An 18,158-nucleotide genomic window follows, 5' to 3' on the forward strand; every position below is an offset into this window, starting at 1 on the left:
ATAACTGCAGAACCTGGGCTGTCCCTGAAATCGTGCCTTTTTTTTTTTTTTTTTTTTTTTTTTGAGACAGATTCTCACTGTCACCCACGCTGGAGTGCAGTGGCACTGTGTCGGCTCACTGCAACGTCCGTCTCCTGGGTTCAAGCAATTCTCCTGCCTCAGCCTCCCCAGCAGCTGGGATTACAGGCACCCACCACCACTCCTGGCTAATTTTTATATTTTTAGTAGAAACAGGGTTTCACCATGTTGGCCAGACTGGTATTGGACTCCTAACCTCAGGTGATCTGCCTGCCTTGGCCTCCCAAAGTGCTGGGATTACAGGCATGAGCCACCGTGCCAGGCCAAAATCGTGCAATCTTTATATTCAGCCCTGTGGCCAATGGTTAAAAGCCTGGGCTTCAGAGAGATGGAGAATGAGGGTGGGGGGCAGGGCATGATCCCCCCACTGTCAAATTTGAATGTGAGAAATAGAGAAATGTCAAAAATCTCTTATTCCCCTCAAATCAAAACAAATCCTATCCTGAGCTCTCTCCTGGTATGTTGAGAAATTCAAACTTGGTCATTATTGGAACTCCCTACCCCTAAATTCATGACTGTGTGAGAGAAACTTGGATTTTCATGAAGACTCAAATATTTAAAAAAGGCCTCCAAAATGTGTGTCTATGCAGGTTATCCATGAGATGGACTTTTTCTTCTTTTTTCCTAAGTAGAAAGTCCCTTGCATAATTGCATGTTCACCACTGTGTGTCATAGTTGAAATGAGTTCTTTCTTGAGACTAGAAGTTCCCCACACCCAGGCGTCATGACCTTGGTGTGACTCAAGATCATTCATCACTGAGATCCACCAACTTGCCAGGGAGTTGAACAGCAGTTAGCCTTGTTCTCGTCCCAGTCTTGGAGAAGCTCTTCCTTTCTCTTGTTGGCCAATTGTGTCTTCCTTTCCCACATCTTTCCTCCGTTCTTTTTCTTCTGGGAAGATCTCCTGCTAATAGCCTTTGGAAACACAAACAAAACATTGATGTCCCAACCCCACCCCTTTGTGAAAGGAGGAGCTGAAACTTGACAGCTCTAAAGCATCGTCTTAAATCTGGATTTCTTTCATTTATTTATTTATTTATTTATTTATTTATTTATTTATTTATTTTTGAGATGGAGTCTCAGTTTGTTGCCCAGGCTGGAGTCAGTGGCGCAATCTCAGCTCACTGCAATCTCCACTTCCCGGATTCAAGGGATTCTCCTGCCTCAGCCTCCCAAGTAGCTGGGATTACAGGTGCACGCCACCACACCCTGACACTTTTTGTACTTTTAGTAGAAACAGGGTTTCACCATGTTAGTCAGGTTGGTCTCGAACTCCTGACCTCAAGCAATCCACCTGCCTTGGCCTCCCAAAGTGCTGGGATTACAGGCGTGAGTCACTGTGTCCTGCCTTAAATCTGGGCTTAAATTTTCACTCCATCATTTACTACCTCTGAGACTTTGGAAAAGTTAAATACGCTCTTTGTGCCTCAATTTTTTTCTTTTTTAGTGGCACAATTTCAGGCCAATATTATAAGATTACTGTGACAATTAAATGAAAGAAAAAAAAGGCATGTACATTTCTTAGCTTAGTGCACACAAAACACTCATAAAAGACCACCCATCAAGATGAAATTGTGGGCTGGGCACAGTAGCTCACGTCTGTAATAACAGCACTTTGGGAGGCTGAGGCACGTGGATCACCTGAGGTCAGGAGTTCGAGACCAGCCTGGCCAACATGGTGAAACCCCGTCTCTACTTAAAAATACACAAATTAGCCGGGCATGATGGTGTGTGCCTGTAACCCCAGCTACTCCAGAGGCTGAGGCACAAGAATCACTTGAACCCTGGAGGCAGAGGCTGCAGTGGGCCAGGATGGCGCTACTGCACTGCAGCCTGGGTGACAGAGCAAGATTCTGTCTCAAAAAAAAAAAAAAAAAAAAAAAGGTGGAATTGTGGCTTACCTATTCATTAGGCTTCAGATCTTGGGTGCAGTCGTTCTCTTGAATAAACAGTATTTCTAAAACTAGTTGGTGATTTCTACCAGGAGGTGCCAATAACAAGATACAGGCTCTCATAAAAAAGAATGAGATCGTGTCCTTTGCAGCAACATGGATGGAGCTGGAGGTCCTTATCCCAAGCAAACTAAGGCAGGAACAGAAAACCAAATACCTCATGTTCTCACTTAAAAGTGAGAGTTAAACACTGAGTACACATGGACACAAAGAAGGGAATAACAGACACTGGGGCCTCCTTGAGGGTAGAGAATGAGAGGTGGGAGAGAATTGAAAAACTACCTATTAGCGACCGTGCTTATTACCTGGGTGACAAAATAATCTGAACACCAAACCTCCATGATATGCAATTTACCTATATAACAAGCTTGCATATGGACCTCTGACCCCAAAGTTTAAAAAAAAAAAAAAAAAGATGCAGACTCCAAAAAATAAGAAATAAGGTGCCTCTCTGTGACTTGTTCTCCAGCCAGAGCTCAAATAGGACAAGCCACAGAGGGTAGATGCGTGCCCCGTCGTGTAGCTTTATACGTGGGTGTTTCTCTTTATGCATAACTATGCTATGCTCATGGGCTCAGAGAGCTACACCTACACCCAGGATGCTCTCCAGCCTCAGCTCAACACAGAATTCCTCCACACAACTCACAGATCATTGCTTTTCAAACAAAGCTAACACAAAAACAGATGCAGATGTTTTAGAAAGAGGTCTTCAGAGAAATTATTTCTCTGGGCCGTGGGTCTTGGCGGAATCGTTTCTGAAGGGTGTTTTAAGCTGAACAGTGGTCACCTACAGACACAGGGTATCAGGTTTTAATCATTGGAACCTCTAAATGTTATGTGACTTGAAGAAAGCGATTTTGCAGATGTGAATAAGTTGAGGATCTTGAAATGAGATTATTCTGGATAATTCTCTGGGCCATAAATGCTCACAAGCATTCTTCTAAGAGAGGAGCAGAGAGAAAATAACACACAAAGAGAGAAGGCAATGTAAAGACAGAACAGAGAGAGACTTGAAGATGCTGGCCTTGGAGATTGAAGTGATGTGACCACAAGCCAATGAATGCCAGCAGCCACAGGGGACAGGAAGTAGCAAGGAATGGATCCCCCTCCAGAGCTTTTGGAGGAAGAGTGGCCCTGCCAACACCTTGATTTTGGTGTAGCAATGCTGAGTTTGGATTTTTGGCCTCCAGAGAGAATAAACATCTGTTGTTTTAAGCCAACAATTTGTAATTTATTACAGCAGCCACAGGTAACTAATACAATAGGAACAAAAAAGAAAGCTGATGACAAGACGACAAGAATATTTGATGACAATAGAGGGAAGAAGACAATGTACCATCCTTCCTAAAATGAATGCTTCACTCCCTTATGAAGTTAAACAGAGTTCTGAACATGGGATCTGTGGGGTTTTGAAGGTACACAGGAGTGTTATATAGCGTATGAGGATATATTGCTTTTGAGGGTATATAGGCATTTATTGAAATGGCTGTGAATTAGATATAGGCATAGAGCAAATCACTCCATAAGCACAAGAGAGTCTGGCAGAGCAGTTTATAAGCCAAAATGAAAGGGCTTCCATCGCAGTAAACTATCTCAAGTGTGGCATCAATGAACAAGGCCGAGGACATGGTGATGGAGAGGAGAATGAGTTTTTCCCCTTCCCTCCATAGCTACTGAAATAATGGTAAATTTTGTGTTTGCTAATGAAACGATATAATTCTGTGCCAGTAATACTTGCAATATATATTCCTGGTATATGGCCACCACCTGCTTTATTGTAATAGGAAAACAGACTAAACAAAGTTTAATACTCATAAAATTTTTCAGTTGGGTCCTTTGAGTCAACAATAGGAAATGGCAGAGGATACATAAACAAACTGGGATAACTTGAAAAAATCTACACACACACACACACACACACACCATAGATATAACATTTTCCTCAGAAAATAAAAACTTATTTCACAAAACAGAACAAAATTTGAAAGTGGAAGTTTTCTATTTTGTTTGGAAAAAATTACCACTATCACTTAAATAAGAAGAGCCTAGGTTTTAAAAGATAAAGAAATGAAGCAGAGAAAAAGAAAGTAAATAGTATGCAGAATGTGCTACAAAACATGCTCAGATTTATATCTAAGAAATACCTCCAGACTACAGAAGGCAACTTGAAAAATAATTGAAAAGAATGTGCAGAAAGATACATGGATCTGTTGTAAGAATTAAATCCTTTCATTTTTACTTTGAAAAGTAAGATGGTGGATGTAGAAGTTAGAATAAAAAGATCCAATCTGTTAATAAGAAAAGATTCCTTCTCCCCCTGAAATAAAATAACTAGTTTAAAATTTTGTCTTTAAAACTGATATGGAAGAAAAAAAAATCCAGAATTTATTAAAAAATCCAAATATGAGGCCGGGTGCGGTGGCTCACGCTTGTAATCCCAGCACTTTGGGAGGCTGAGGCGGGCGGATCACGAGGTCGGGAGATCGAGACCACGGTGAAACCCCGTCTCTACTAAAAATACAAAAAATTAGCCGGGCGTGGTGGCGGGTGCCTGTAGTCCCAGCTACTCGGAGAGGCTGAGGCAGGAGAATGGCCTGAACCCAGGAGGCGGAGCTTGCAGTGAGCCGAGATTGCGCCACTGCACTCCAGCCTGGGTGACAGAGCGAGACTCCATCTCAAAAAAAAAAAAAAAAAGAAAAAAAAAAAAGAAATACAATCCTGTAAGCTTCAAACAAGCAACCATTTACTTTCAGAGGAGTTAAAACCAGATTGGCCTCAGATTTTCTTTCTGGCACTATTAATATTTAAACATCTAGTTCTATAGCACTTGTCAAGGCCCATATAGACACTCTCAGCTCTTCAGGGTCTCAGGCTATATGCCGTTCAATGTGCCTTTTCAAAAAATATAATAATAGTAAAATGGGAAAGCGTTTTGCACGGTGCAGAGATGACAATTTTTAAAGAACAGAAAATGGTCATTGAGATAGAGTTATATGGATGATTAAAGATACTGAGCAGTAATGAAATACAGATGGCTGCAGATGTAAAGCGAGTACCCCCAAATCCTCCAGCGTGCTTTTCTTTAGTATCCAAATACAGTAGCCAGAGGCTCATCCCACAAACCCAAAGCATTCCCAGGGTCCACCTGTCCTTGTTTTTTTTGGGGGAGAGGGGTTCCTGGACCGCTTCACCCCCAAATGTGAATATAAGCCACCATATCCGTTACTTAAGCAACCACAAAGATGGTACTAAAATATAAATCTTATGAAACTAGGGATTTTGTCTGTTCCATACATCATGGTATCCCCAGGGTTTAGATTGATGTTGCATGACTGAATGGATTAATGCTATTGTCAATGACATTTTTTTTTTGAGGCTTTGACAGTGGTGTTGGAGGTCAATGGCATCAAGCAAAAAAAAACTCAGAATTGTATTTAGTGCATCACTGTTCTTAAAATTCTACAGCCATTTCTACCATTGTGTCATCTTTTCCATACAACATTCTCTGTCCTAAGGTTTCTGACCTGCTGCCCAGTAGCCAGGCTGGTCCTCTCTTTCAAACTTTCTCATCTCATCTCCTTCCTTCTCTGAGCAAAATGCACCCAAAGGCTTTCTATCTCAAGCCCTCAATAGGGAAAGTGGAAATCCATTTATGTTGAAGCACACCCTTATTTTTACTTGAAGCAGCCGTGTTAGCCCAGGCCTTATCTACAATAACCCAAAGACCTTTTATCTATGCTCTAAAGGCAAAAGATGTGTTTCCCACCCCAAAACAAAAGCGTTCCATTTGACTAAAGTTCAAAAAAATAATATATTACCCTACATATAAGGCTTTATTTTCCTTGGTGCTGTGCGATTGGTAACTTGACATGCTGAAAGAAAGAATAACATTTGACTTCCGGGGCTCAGGCAATCCTCCCACCTCAGCCTCCCAAGTGGCTGGGACTACAGGTGCGCACCACTGTGCCTGGTTAGTTTTGTTTATTTTTTGTAGAGACGAGGTCTCGCTATGTTGCCCAGTAAAGTCGGGTCTTTAACACAAATGTCCTGACTCCTATGCAGAATTCTTTCCTGTTGGCTGGGGAGAAAGAAAACATTACTCTATTTCCTATATTTAGATCTCTTATCTCTATGTTTATCTCTGTTGCTATGTGTATGTCTGTGTCTATCTCTCTCTCTCTAGATCCCCTCACATTCAAGCTTCCTATTTAAGAGAGAACCACAAATTCAGAGTATTTAGCAGGATCAAGAGGTCCCACAGGGCAGACCAGAAGGATGATACGCTCTCTGAAATCAAGTTCTTTATTATTATTATTTTATTTGTATAAATTTAGGTAGTACAAGTACAGTTTTGTTACATAAATATATGGCCTAGTGGTGAAGTCTGGGCTCTTAGTGTAACCAATATATGGAGTTTAACAATCTTGATGGACTAACTGGTCAGTTTAACTACCTGTTCTTTTTGTTAGCCTGTAGAAAGGTAACGTGATATACCATAGAGATCTCTGAACCAGGAGACAGCAGAACCTGGTTCAGTTCCCCACTCACCCTTTTACCAGCTGGGTTACCATAGACACGTTAATCCACCCCCACCCCCAGGCCATAATTTTAACAATTTATAAATAAGCTACATCAGTGTTTTCCAAATATTGACTCACGTAGCAGCAGGTGCATCAGGCTCCACATTCAGAGATACTGACTCAGAATCTGTTCTATTTAAGCTCCCCAGGTCATTCTGATGTAGAGGCAGGTTTGAGAATGGCTCACATTGATGACCTCTGAGGTCACTTGGCTAATTCTGTATGGTGCTCACTTACATGAATACACCACAACTGATTTATCCATTCTCTTATTGAGGGATGGAGTTTATTTCCAAATGTTTGCTATTATGAGCAATGTTGATATGAGCATTCCTTCTTGTGTACATGTAAAACTGTGCACCTGTGCAAGAACTCTGTAGGGTAAATTCCTAAGAGAAAAATCACTGGGTTATAGGATATGTGCATCTTCACATTTCCTAACTATTACCAATTTGTTTTCTAAAGTGGTTACACCAATTTACACTCCCATTAGCAATGTATAGCAATTCTTCTTGTTCTATATATATGCTTACTCCTGATGTTGCCAGACTTTTTCATTCTAGATATTTTGAGTAAATGCTTTGTATGAAATTCATCAAAAATAAACTGTTGGCCAGGTATGGTGGCTCACGCCTGTAATCCCAACACTTTAGAAGGCTGAGATGGGAAGATCCCTTGAGCAAATGTGTTAGATACCAGCCAGGGAAACATGAAACATAGAAAGACCCCATATCTACAACAAAAAATAAAACGAGCTGGAAATGGTGGTGCACACCTGTTGTCCCAAATACTTGGGAGGATGAGTTGGGAGGATCACTTGAGCCCAGGAGTTTGAGGTTGCAGCAAGCTATGATTACACCATTGCACTCCAGTCTGGGTGACTGAGTGAGACTCCATCTCTAAAATAAAATAATGAAAGAACTTTGTTTTTTTGAGATGGAGTTTCACTCTGTCATCCAGACTGGAGTGTGGTGGTGTAATCTTGGCTCATTGCCACCTCCACCTCCCAGGTTCAAGTGATTCTCCTGCCTCAGCCTCCCAAGTAGCAAGTATTACAGGCAGCCACCACCATGCTTGACCTTTTTTTGTATCTTCAGTGGAGACGGGGTTTCACCATGTTGTCCAGGCTGGTCTTGAACTCGTGACTTCCAGTGATCCACCTGCCTCAGCTGCCCAAAGTGCTGGGATCATAGGCGTGATCCACTGCGCCTGGCCATGAACTGTTGTTAATGTCTGGTGTTGGCTGGTGTCCTTTTGCTGGTGCTGCATGTATTTGCTCAGTCTGCCTCAAGAGTAAGTTTATTAAGCAAGCCGTCGCCTTAATATTCTGTGCACTCAGCACATAAACAATTCGAACCAATCTTGAGAAGGAGAAATTCTTTTCTGGTGTCTCTTGTTTAGATTCCGGCTTGTTTGAAGACACCAAGTCTATAGTTGTCCATGATGGTGTTTATTATAGCTTACTACGAAATTAATAAGACATGATAATAAATAGTTTGTGAGGTTTAGATCAATGTTAACTGCAGTGGTAAATGTAATAGTGATTTAGAAAATGACTTTATGTTACTAGATCAATGGAAAAGAGATATCCTGTAAGTGGGTGGTTAGAATATGCCAGTCGTATGTTACCAGAATAGATGGATGGCTAAAGAATTTCTTCTTTGTATGTACATGGATGTATATACGTAAAGTCCTTTAAAGAACTTCTCCAATGACAGATCCCTTGAAAACTGTATCCTTAGCCTTTGGAGACCTTGAGGGGATGTCTTAGCAGAATACATGTAGGAAATAAAGAATGAACAGGCAGTTGCCCTTGACCATAAAAAGTTAGACAGGCCGGGCGCAGTGGCTCACGCTTGTAATCCCAGCACTTTGGGAGGCCGAGGCGGGTGGATCACGAGGTCAGGAGATCGAGACCACAGTGAAACCCCGTCTCTACTAAAAATACAAAAAAAATTAGCCGGGCGTGGTGGTGGGCACCTGTAGTCCCAGCTACTCGGAGAGGCTGAGGCAGGCAGAGCGAGACTCCGTCTCAAAAAAAAAAAAAAAAAGTTAGACATACAGTGCTTTTAGAGAATGAGAAGCTACCCTGCAACTAATAGTTTAAAGCTCATAAAAATATTAAAATATGGGCTGGGCATGGTAGTTTACACCTGTAATCCCAGCACTTGGGGAGGCCGAGGTGGGTGGATCACAAGGTCAGGAGTTTGAGACCATCCTGGCCAACATGGTGAAACCCCGCCTCTACTAAAAATACAAAAATTAGCCAGGCGTGGTGGCAGGCACCTGTAATCCCAGATACTCAGGAGGCTGAGGCAGGAGAATCAACTGAACCCGGGAGGTGGAGGTTGCAGGTAGCCGAGATCGTGCCACTGCACTTCAGCCTGGGTGACAGAGAGAGACTCCATCTCAAAAAAAAAAAAAAGGAAAAGAAAAATGAAAATATGAACCCCATGAAGGTATCATAGACTTTTTTGTGTCCCTTGTGTCCCAATATTATGGGATATTGAAAGAACCATTGGAGATAGCATGATTTTGAGAACGTCTTGCTATATTCCCAAATGCCACATTCGACAGGGCCCTGATTCATAGTGTGAGATGTCAGTCTGCTTCCAGATTCAGGAGCAAAGTTATTAGGTTGTCTGCCTCCATGGGAGCCATGAAAAGATGACTTGGAAAGAGACGCATTCAGAGTGTTCTGATTGTCTAGGAGCTGTTTTATGTTTCTCTCCTTATGCCAGTATATGAATTTGGGGCTCAGAAATCAATATCCCAAAAAATGTCACTTTGTACATGCTGAACTGAAAAAGGAGGCTTAGGGTGTCTCTGACATTCTGTCCACCTTCCACACCCCACCACCATCTCTCCCAAAGCACAGGACAAAGTTATTCTCTGAAATTCCTTTATCTGCTTAAAGTTCAGCCCTACCAAAGAAGAAAACAATTACCTCCAGTATGGTCCCTGCCCTGATTTTCATTAACTAAACTTATATGGCAGGAAGAATGGCTAGGTCAACAAACCTGGACAGTTTTTGTCACAAACCATTGTCTGCTCTGCAGGCCCGGCAGACTTTGCCAGAGACCATTGTATGTTCTTCAAGCCCATTGAAATCTCTCTAGTAATCATTGATTTCCCCTCAACAAAACTCCTCTTTTTCACCTCCTATAACCTGTTTTGCCAAGATCCAGGCCCCATTCTGTCTGTAACGTCAAGATGGTTTATAAGCTTCTACACCCCACTGGGGGATTGAATCTTCATTTTGAAGGCTCCTGTGTAAACACATGAAATAAATTTGTTTGCCTTTTCTCCAATTAATCTGCCTCTGCAAGCTGATTTTTAAGTGAACCTTTTGAGGGTGAAAGAAAATTCCCTTTTGCCCCTACACCAGCCTCTAAGCAGCAGTTGTGTGGGTGGTTCAGAATTTGTACAATAAGGTAGGCATAGTAGTGGAAAGAGATCCAGACAGAGAATTTAGAATGAAATAAATGACTGAGGTAATGAAAGGAACTTGAATTTCACTGAATGTTTTTCTGAGAGAACCTCAGATTTTTATAACCAGATTGAATTGCAGAAATCATTGGACTGGACTAAGATTTAAGTGGGAAAGGAGCGAAAAATGTGATGTTTATTCTAGTGGTTCAAGTTTCAGAACAGAGTGCAGCTGTGAGATTAAAACTAGCTCTGTGTTTAGCCACGGCTGAGATGAGATTCCTCGCACAGGCTGACGATTATTGTAATTTTCTTATTATAAAAATAATACATATTTCCCACAGAAAATGCACTTTGTCTTTCCTCTTGATTTTTCTATAGTATTAGTTGTTGGTTCCCACTTATTCTGAGAGTTTTCTAGAGAAGGTATGGGCTAGGTCACCTAGAATATGATGACTTTCACTGCCATACTGAGGCTGTGTGCACAGTTAAGGTTTCCTTCATTGTTGGTGACCAAGAGAATCAAAAGGTTTTTTTATTTTTTAGGAGATCGATGTATTTTTATGAGGAGACCCATGTAGTCCATTCTCACACTGCTTTAAAGAACTGCTGAGACTGGGTAATTTATCAAGAAAAGAGGTTTAATTGATTCACAGTTCTGCACGGCTTGGGGGGGCCTCAGGAAACTTACAATCATAACCAAAGGAGAAGCAGGCATGTCTTACATGGTGGCAGGAGAGAAAGAGTGTGCGAAGGGGAAGCACCCTTTATAAAACCATCAGCTTTAGTGAGAACTCCCTCACTATCACAAGAACAGCATGGGGAAAACCACCCCCTTGATCCATCACCTCCCACCAGGTGCCCCTCTGGACATATGGAGATTATGGGAATTACAGTTTGAGATGAGATTTGGTGGGGACACAGAGCCAAACCATATCAATCCATTAGGGGAAAATATCTATGTGAAGAAGCAGAGAAAGAACAGGCAGTTACATGCCACCATATAAAGGCAGAGGTAGAATTCCTTTAGAATTTCATTTAGAATTTATCTATTCTGGCCAGGTGTGGTGGCTCATGCCTGTTATCCCAACACTTTGGGAGGCCGAGGCTGGCAGATCACAAGGTCAGGAGTTCGAGACCAGCCTGGCCAACATAGTGAAACCCCCTGTCTACTAAAGATACAAACAATTAGCTGGGCATGATGGCAGGCACCTGTAATCCAAGCAACTTGGGAGGCTGAGGCAGGAGAATTGCTTGAACCCGGGAGGCAGAGGTTGCAGTGAGCTGAGATCACACCACTGCACTCCAGCCCAGGCGACAATAAAATAAAAAAAAATTTTCTCTATTCCTATAACTTCATCTTATGCGCCAGGATTACAGGCATGAGCCACCGCGCCCAGCCTAAGTGGTAACTTTTAGGGCATGATACAGATAATCCAATCATCTCCTGGTACAAGTCATCAGGAAATAGACCATCTGATGAATTAAACTCTTGTCTTCACAAACACCCCTTCACATCTGTTAAATGTCTACTTGAGCTAAAGCATTGAAAGGAATAAACTACCAGGAATAAAGGTGTTGGAGTTTGATTCTTAAAGGTCAGCTTGGGGTGAGGGGGAGAAAATTTCTTTCCTCTATGTCTAAGTTGCAAAAAATGATTGACCTCTGATATTTCCTACAAGTTTATCTTTGATTTCATGAAAAGAATTGATTTAAGTACTAGAAATTCTAAAGAAAATTCTAAAGAAATTCTACCTCTACCTTCAAATGGTGAATTTCCCTTATGAATTCCCTTTGGGGAGAAGACATGGCAATTTTTCTTGGCTGAATTCACATATCTTGAGCTTTATGAACTAAATGATGAGGAAGACCGTTTAGGACTGTTGGAGCAAATTCCTCCTACGCAATTAAGTCACGTAAGTAGATCGTGTCATTTGAGAAATGATAGCTCAGAACTCCACCTGGTTACAGAGAGGTTGTTGAGAATATGTTGGAGGCCAAAGGTAGTGAATCACCAGACAGGCATAAGTGTGCATTGAATGGTGTTTTGAGCTGTTACTGTATTCAAGGCAAAACACATTTACTTGAATTACTTCATTTAACCCTCACAGTAACCCCATTGAGTTGAGTGTTATTGGCCTCATTTTATAGATGAGTAAATAGAAACTTTAAGAGATTTAATAACTCTCTGAAGTCTCTGAACAAGTGAGTAGCAGATTCAGTCCTCAAATCCAGTGTATAGTTTTGCTCTTAACCATTCTTTTTTTCATATTTGGTTGTGTTATTTGCAGTCTGGAATATGATCTTGCTTTCATAGCATGATTTTGCTGTCAAACCATACTTTTATCTGGACTCAAAGTTACATTCTCCAGAGAACCAGTGTTATAAATGCAGATTTTCTAATAAATTTAGACTCAAGAAGAGAGGTTCTTATTGCAGAGTTTGGTTTCATGCACAGAAAAGGTAGAGTTCCTTATTTTCCAGGTATCTAGGAAATGGTGATGAACACCAAGAAGGATCTTAATGGATGTGCTTGTTTATTTTATTTATTTATTTGTTTTTGTGATGGAGTCTTGCCTGTTGCCCAAGCTGGAGGGCAGTGGTGCAATCTTGGCTCACTGCAACCTCCGCCTCCCGGGTTTAAGCAATTCTCATGCCTCAGCCTCCTGAGTAGCTGGGAACGTGCAACTCCACCTGGCTAATTTTTGTATTTTTAGTAGAGATAGGGTTTCACCATGTTGGCCAGGCTAGTCTTGAACTCCTGACTTCAGGTGATCCACCTTCCTCGGCCTCCCAAAGTGCTGGGATTAGAGGCTTGAGCCACTGTGCCCAGCCTACAAGTTTATTTTTGATTTCATGAGAAGAAATCAACTTAAGTATTAGATAACCTCAACTCTGGTTCCACTTCTCCCATTATCTTGTTGTGTGGTTTTGGAAAAGTTAATAAACCTCTCTGGATGTTGGGTTTCTTAAAGCAGGCAAAGCACATTTACCATCCTTTATTCACAGCATTATTAGGAACAAATAAAATACTATGTGTACAACAACGACAAATATTTCAGTCCCCAGTAGTGAATGGAGAAGGCCACAGTTGTGTTTGTGGTGGTTTTTATGTATCTGTGGCCGGGATGTAGCCTTCGGCTGAATGTATTTTTAGGTTCTTGCATTTGTAGGGAAAGCAGTATAGACATAGGGAGACTTGGGCTCACACTGGGTACGGTGGCTCACACCTGTAATCCCAGCACTTTGGGAGGCCTAGGTGAGAGGATTGCTTGAGGCCGGGAGTTTGAGATCAACCTGGGCAACACAGCAAGACCCCATCTCTACACACACAAATATAAAAAACAAAATTAGCTAGGCATAGTGTGCACACCTGTCATCCTAGCTACTTGAAAGGCTGAGGCAGGAGAATTGCTTGAGCTCAGAAGCTGGAGGCTGCAGTGAGCTATGATTGCACAATTGCGCTCCAGCTTAGGTGAGACAGCAAGATCTTGACTTGCTTTCTCAATATAGGGAGACTCCATCTCTACCAAAAATGATTTTTAAAAATGAGCTGGACATGGCAAGACATGCCTGTGGTCCCAGTTACTCAGGGGGCTGAGGCAGGAGGATCGCTTGAGTCCAGGAGGTCAAGGCTGCAGTGAGCTCTGATCACGCCACTGTACTCCAGCCTGGGTGGAGTACTCCCTCCCTTCAGAGGGAGACCCTGTCTGAAAAGAAAAAATAAAAACATCTGGGGTTGGTATTCCAAGTAAATAAAAATTTGCCAGGGAGTAGGGGGGCAGTTGGATATCACTAAAGGGGGACACTTTAGGGAGGACTTTGATCACCACTTCAATGTTACCTAGAATTATCCTCCACCCCTACCATTAGAATAGCAACCCAGCTTGGGAAGGATAGGGATTTCCGCCTCCACCCCCCGCCTCCCAGTTCGGGTCGTTTCTTCATACACGTGCACAGAGCAGTATTCAAAGATTCAGACAGAGGCTCACTCCTTCTGTCGCCCAGGCTGGAGTGCAGTGGCACCATCTCAGCTCACTGCAACCTCCACCCCCACCAGGGTTCAAGCGATTCTCCTGCCTCAGCCTCCCCAGTAGCAGGAATTACAGGCGTGCACTACCATGCCCAGCTAATTTTTGTATTTTTAGTAGAGACGGGGTTTCGCCATGTTGCCGAGGCTGGTCTGTGAATCTCTGGATCTCTCTCTGGCTCAGCTTCCTTATCTCCAGGAAACATCCATGCAAACTCCAGCCTCCTGGCCTCCTGCCCTAGAATCACACTCTGTCCCCTTGATTCTGCAAGGCTTTGCTGTGCTCCCTGGCCATTGGGATTAGCCATGGTGGTGAGTTGGGGCACTCCTACAGCTCACCTCATTTGCTGGTCTTCTTGCAGGGATCAATGTCCTGTGTTTTCCATTGTTCAATCTCTGAAAACTCTTGGTTCTTCCATTTATCTGATGTTCTAGTCTTTTAAGACTGGAGTGGAACTCTGATCCCTGTTTTTCTTTCATGGCTAGAAATGGAAATCTTTCACTTTATTTATTTATTTATTTGTTTATTTAATTTCATTTTATTTTTTTTGAGATGGAGTCTCACTCTGTTACCCAGGCTGGAGTGCAGTGGCGTGATCTCGGCTCACTGCAACCTCTGCCTCCTGGGTTCAAGCGATTTTCCTGCCTCAGCCTCCCGAGTAGCTGGGACTACAGGTGCATGCCACCGCACCCAGCTAATTTTTGTATTTTTTAGTAGAGATGGGGTTTCACCATGTTGGCGAGGATGGTCTCAATCTCTTGACCTCATGATCTGCCCACTTTGGCCTCCCATAGTGCTGAGATTACAGGTGTGAACCACTGCGCCCGGACGGGCCTTTATTTTTAATATGTGATTCAGGATTGCCTTTTCCACATAGATTTCTCCAACTATTTCAGTTCTTATGCCCTCTCTCTCTCTCTCTCTCTCTATTTGGGGGGACAGGGTCTCACTCTGTCACTCAGGCTGAAGTAGTGGCACTGTCTCAGCTCACTGTAACCTCCGCCTCCTGGGTTCAAGTGATTCCCTTGCCTCAGCCTCCCGAGAAGCTGGGATTATAGGCGCGTGCCACCATGTCAGGCTAATTTTTGTATTTTTAGTAGAGATGGGGTTTCACCATGTTGGCCAGGCTGGTCTCAAACTCCCAACCTTGTGATCTGCCTGCCTTGGCCTTCCAAAGTGCTGGGATTACAGGCGTGAGCCACTGCACCCAGCCTCGCCTTGTTTTTAATACGTGATTCAGGACTGCCTTTTCCACATAGATTTCTCCAACTATTCCAGTTCTTATTCTCTCTCTCTCTCTTTTTTTGGGGGGGACAGGGTCTCACTCTGTTGCCCAGACTGAAGTACAGTGGCATGATCTCAGCTCACTGCAACCTCTGCCTCCCAGGTTCAAGGGATTCTCATGCCTCAGCCTCTCAAGCAGCTAGGACTACAAGAGCACGGCACCATGCCCGGCTAATTTTTGTATTTTTAGTAGAGGTGGAGTTTTGCCATGTTGGCCAGGCTGGTCTCGAACTCCTGGCCTCAAGAGATCTGCCTTCCTCGGCCTCCCAAAGTATGGGATCACAGGTGTGAGCCACCGCACCCTTCCCCTCTTCTTACTCTCTGTCTCCTGATAGATGGGGTGATGTGCAGCAGCCCCTTGTCCCTGCGCTAGGAAGCCAATTAAAACTAATCTCACTAATTCTGTATGCAGCAACTTAGAGGAGATTCACAAGCAATCTGTATGGTAGGTGAGGTCATTTTTGCTTCCATGAATCAAAAGTAACATAGCTGGTGGCAAAGATAGGATTTGGACCTATATCCTCTGAGTCTTCATACCACATGTTAAAATAACATCTATATAGAACAAAGGGTTAGAAGGAAGAAACGAGGGCCAGACACAGTGGCTCATGCCTGTAAACCCAGCACTTTCAGAGGCTAAGGCAGGAGAATTGCTTGCCTAATTAAGGCCAGGAGTTTGAGATCCACCAGGGCAACATAGCAAGACCCTATCCCTACAAAAAAAAAAAAAAAACCCTACAAAATTTGCCAGGTGTAGTGGTATACACCTGTAGTCCCAGCTACTTGGGGGACTGAGGCAGGAGAATTGCTTGAAATCAGGAGTTGGAGGCTGCAGTGAGCTATGATCACACCATTGCACTCTAACTTGAGTGACAGACTGAGACCCTGACTCTGAAAAAAAAAAAAAAAAGAAGAAAAGAAAAGAGAAAAAGAAAGAAGAACATCAGGCCAGGCATGGTGGCTCATGCCTGTAATCCCACCAATTTGGGAGGCCAGCGCAGGCAGATCACTCGAGACCAGGAGTTTGAGACCAGCCTGGCCAACATGGTAAAATTCCATCTCTACTAAAAATACAAAAAATTAGCCGAGCATGGTGGCACACACCTGTAATCCCAGTTACCTGGGAGGCTGAAGCAGGAGAATCGCTTGAATCTGGGAGGGGGAGGTTGCAGTGAGCCAAGATTGCACCACTGCACTCCAACCTGGGTGACAGAGCAAGACTGTATCTTAAAAAATAATAATAATGAAAATAAAAATCTAGAAAAAATACAACTGACTATTTACCTTATCTACAGATATAAACAAAATCAATGGGTTAAAGAAACAACATATTTTGTTGTAAGACTATACTGTGACCAAACCAGATTTCTAGATTGAGTCATTTTTTTATTTTTTACCCACTTCACCCCAGTAATAACAAGAGTGTGATGAATGTCTTTTTGTATAAAACTTTTCTTCCCTCACCAATCTTGAATTATTGCTTTAAGTTTTCAGGACCAGAATTTAGAGATAATGTTTCTGTGTACTTTTACTATTCTTTACAGATAATTCTGAAAAGAGGGAACTAATTCATATTCTGACCAAAAGTATATGAGGCTGCACATTGCATTGTGTATATATATATATATATTTTTTTTTTTTTTTTGAGACGGAGTCTCGCTCTGTCGCCCAGGCTGGAGTGCAGTGGCGCAATCTCGGCTCACTGCAAGCTCCGCCTCCCAGGTTCACGCCATTCTCCTGCCTCAGCCTCTCCGAGTAGCTGGGACTACAGGCGCCCGCCACCACACCAGCTAATTTTTTTTGTATTTTTAGTAGAGACGGGGTTTCACCGTGGTCTCGATCTCCTGACCTCGTGATCCGCCCGCCTCGGCCTCCCAAAGTGCTGGGATTACAAGCGTGAGCCACCGCGCCCAGCCTGCATTGTATATTTATCACAATTTGGATCATCATTTTTGTATCTTTGCTAATTTCACAGACAGAAAAGGACCTCCTACTTTATTGTATTTTTTTTTTCCCATTTCTGCTGTGGCTATATATTGTTTTAAAAGTTTGTTAGAAATTCTTTGTGTTTTTTGTTTTATGAGCGGATCTCTAAGTATTTATTTAAATTATTCATTTGCTCTGCAGAAGATAATTAAATATTAAATACATGAATCATTTGTTATATTTGTTGGAAAATGTTAATTATTTTAACTGCAAATTGTTTTCATGTAAAATATGGAGGTTGCTTTCCCGAAGCCCTGATATTTAAGCAAGCAGTTTAGAAGAAAGCAAGGCTGTGCTTGTATGAAATAAACATCTCTGCTGTCAGTTAACTATATCCACCTAATCCCCCCGGATTTTACCTTGTATGTAACTGGCTTCTTCCCCACCCCATCTCCACCTTCCATTTTTGAGCTGCAACTCCTCCTCTAAGTGGGATTTGAAATATGAACAAATGGTAATTGTTTTTTATCTCATCTCCATCTCTCTCTCCTCCCCTCCCAGACTCTACTTATGCATTAAGTACCATAACATTCACAGGATGGGCCTGCGAACCATCTGCCATTACACAGAGAGAGCAGTTGAGGAGAAATCATGTGTAGATTAAAGGCTGTCTCCTTCTGTCACTTAAACAAGCACATCCCAGATTTGTACTGTAATATAAATGAGAGAGAGGTAAGCTAAATGCCTGGGCCGTTTAAGTGGCATGAAATTAGTACCGTGCGGTTGGACAATTCCCCAGAAGGGACTGGGAGAAACATCATCCCATGAATATCTCGGGGGAATTTTTTAAAATATAGGATGGAAGGCCAGGCACGGTG

At 42.5% G+C, this 18,158-nt stretch overlaps 1 long non-coding RNA gene across 1 annotated transcript in view; it reads right to left on the reverse strand.

Moving 5' to 3' along the window:
- Window positions 1-210: 210 nt before the first annotated feature.
- The window catches only part of LOC134731333 (uncharacterized), a 164,046-nt gene continuing 146,098 nt past the window's right edge, over window positions 211-18,158 (reverse strand). Inside the window, exons 5-6 of the long non-coding RNA XR_010113517.1 lie at window positions 5,953-6,108; window positions 211-993 (exon numbers count right to left, since the gene is read on the reverse strand). This is a non-coding gene — a long non-coding RNA (uncharacterized lncRNA). The remainder of the gene's footprint in view (window positions 994-5,952; window positions 6,109-18,158) is intronic.

This window comes from Symphalangus syndactylus, chromosome 9 (assembly GCF_028878055.3).
Source record: "Symphalangus syndactylus isolate Jambi chromosome 9, NHGRI_mSymSyn1-v2.1_pri, whole genome shotgun sequence".
Taxonomy (NCBI): Eukaryota; Metazoa; Chordata; class Mammalia; order Primates; family Hylobatidae; genus Symphalangus; species Symphalangus syndactylus.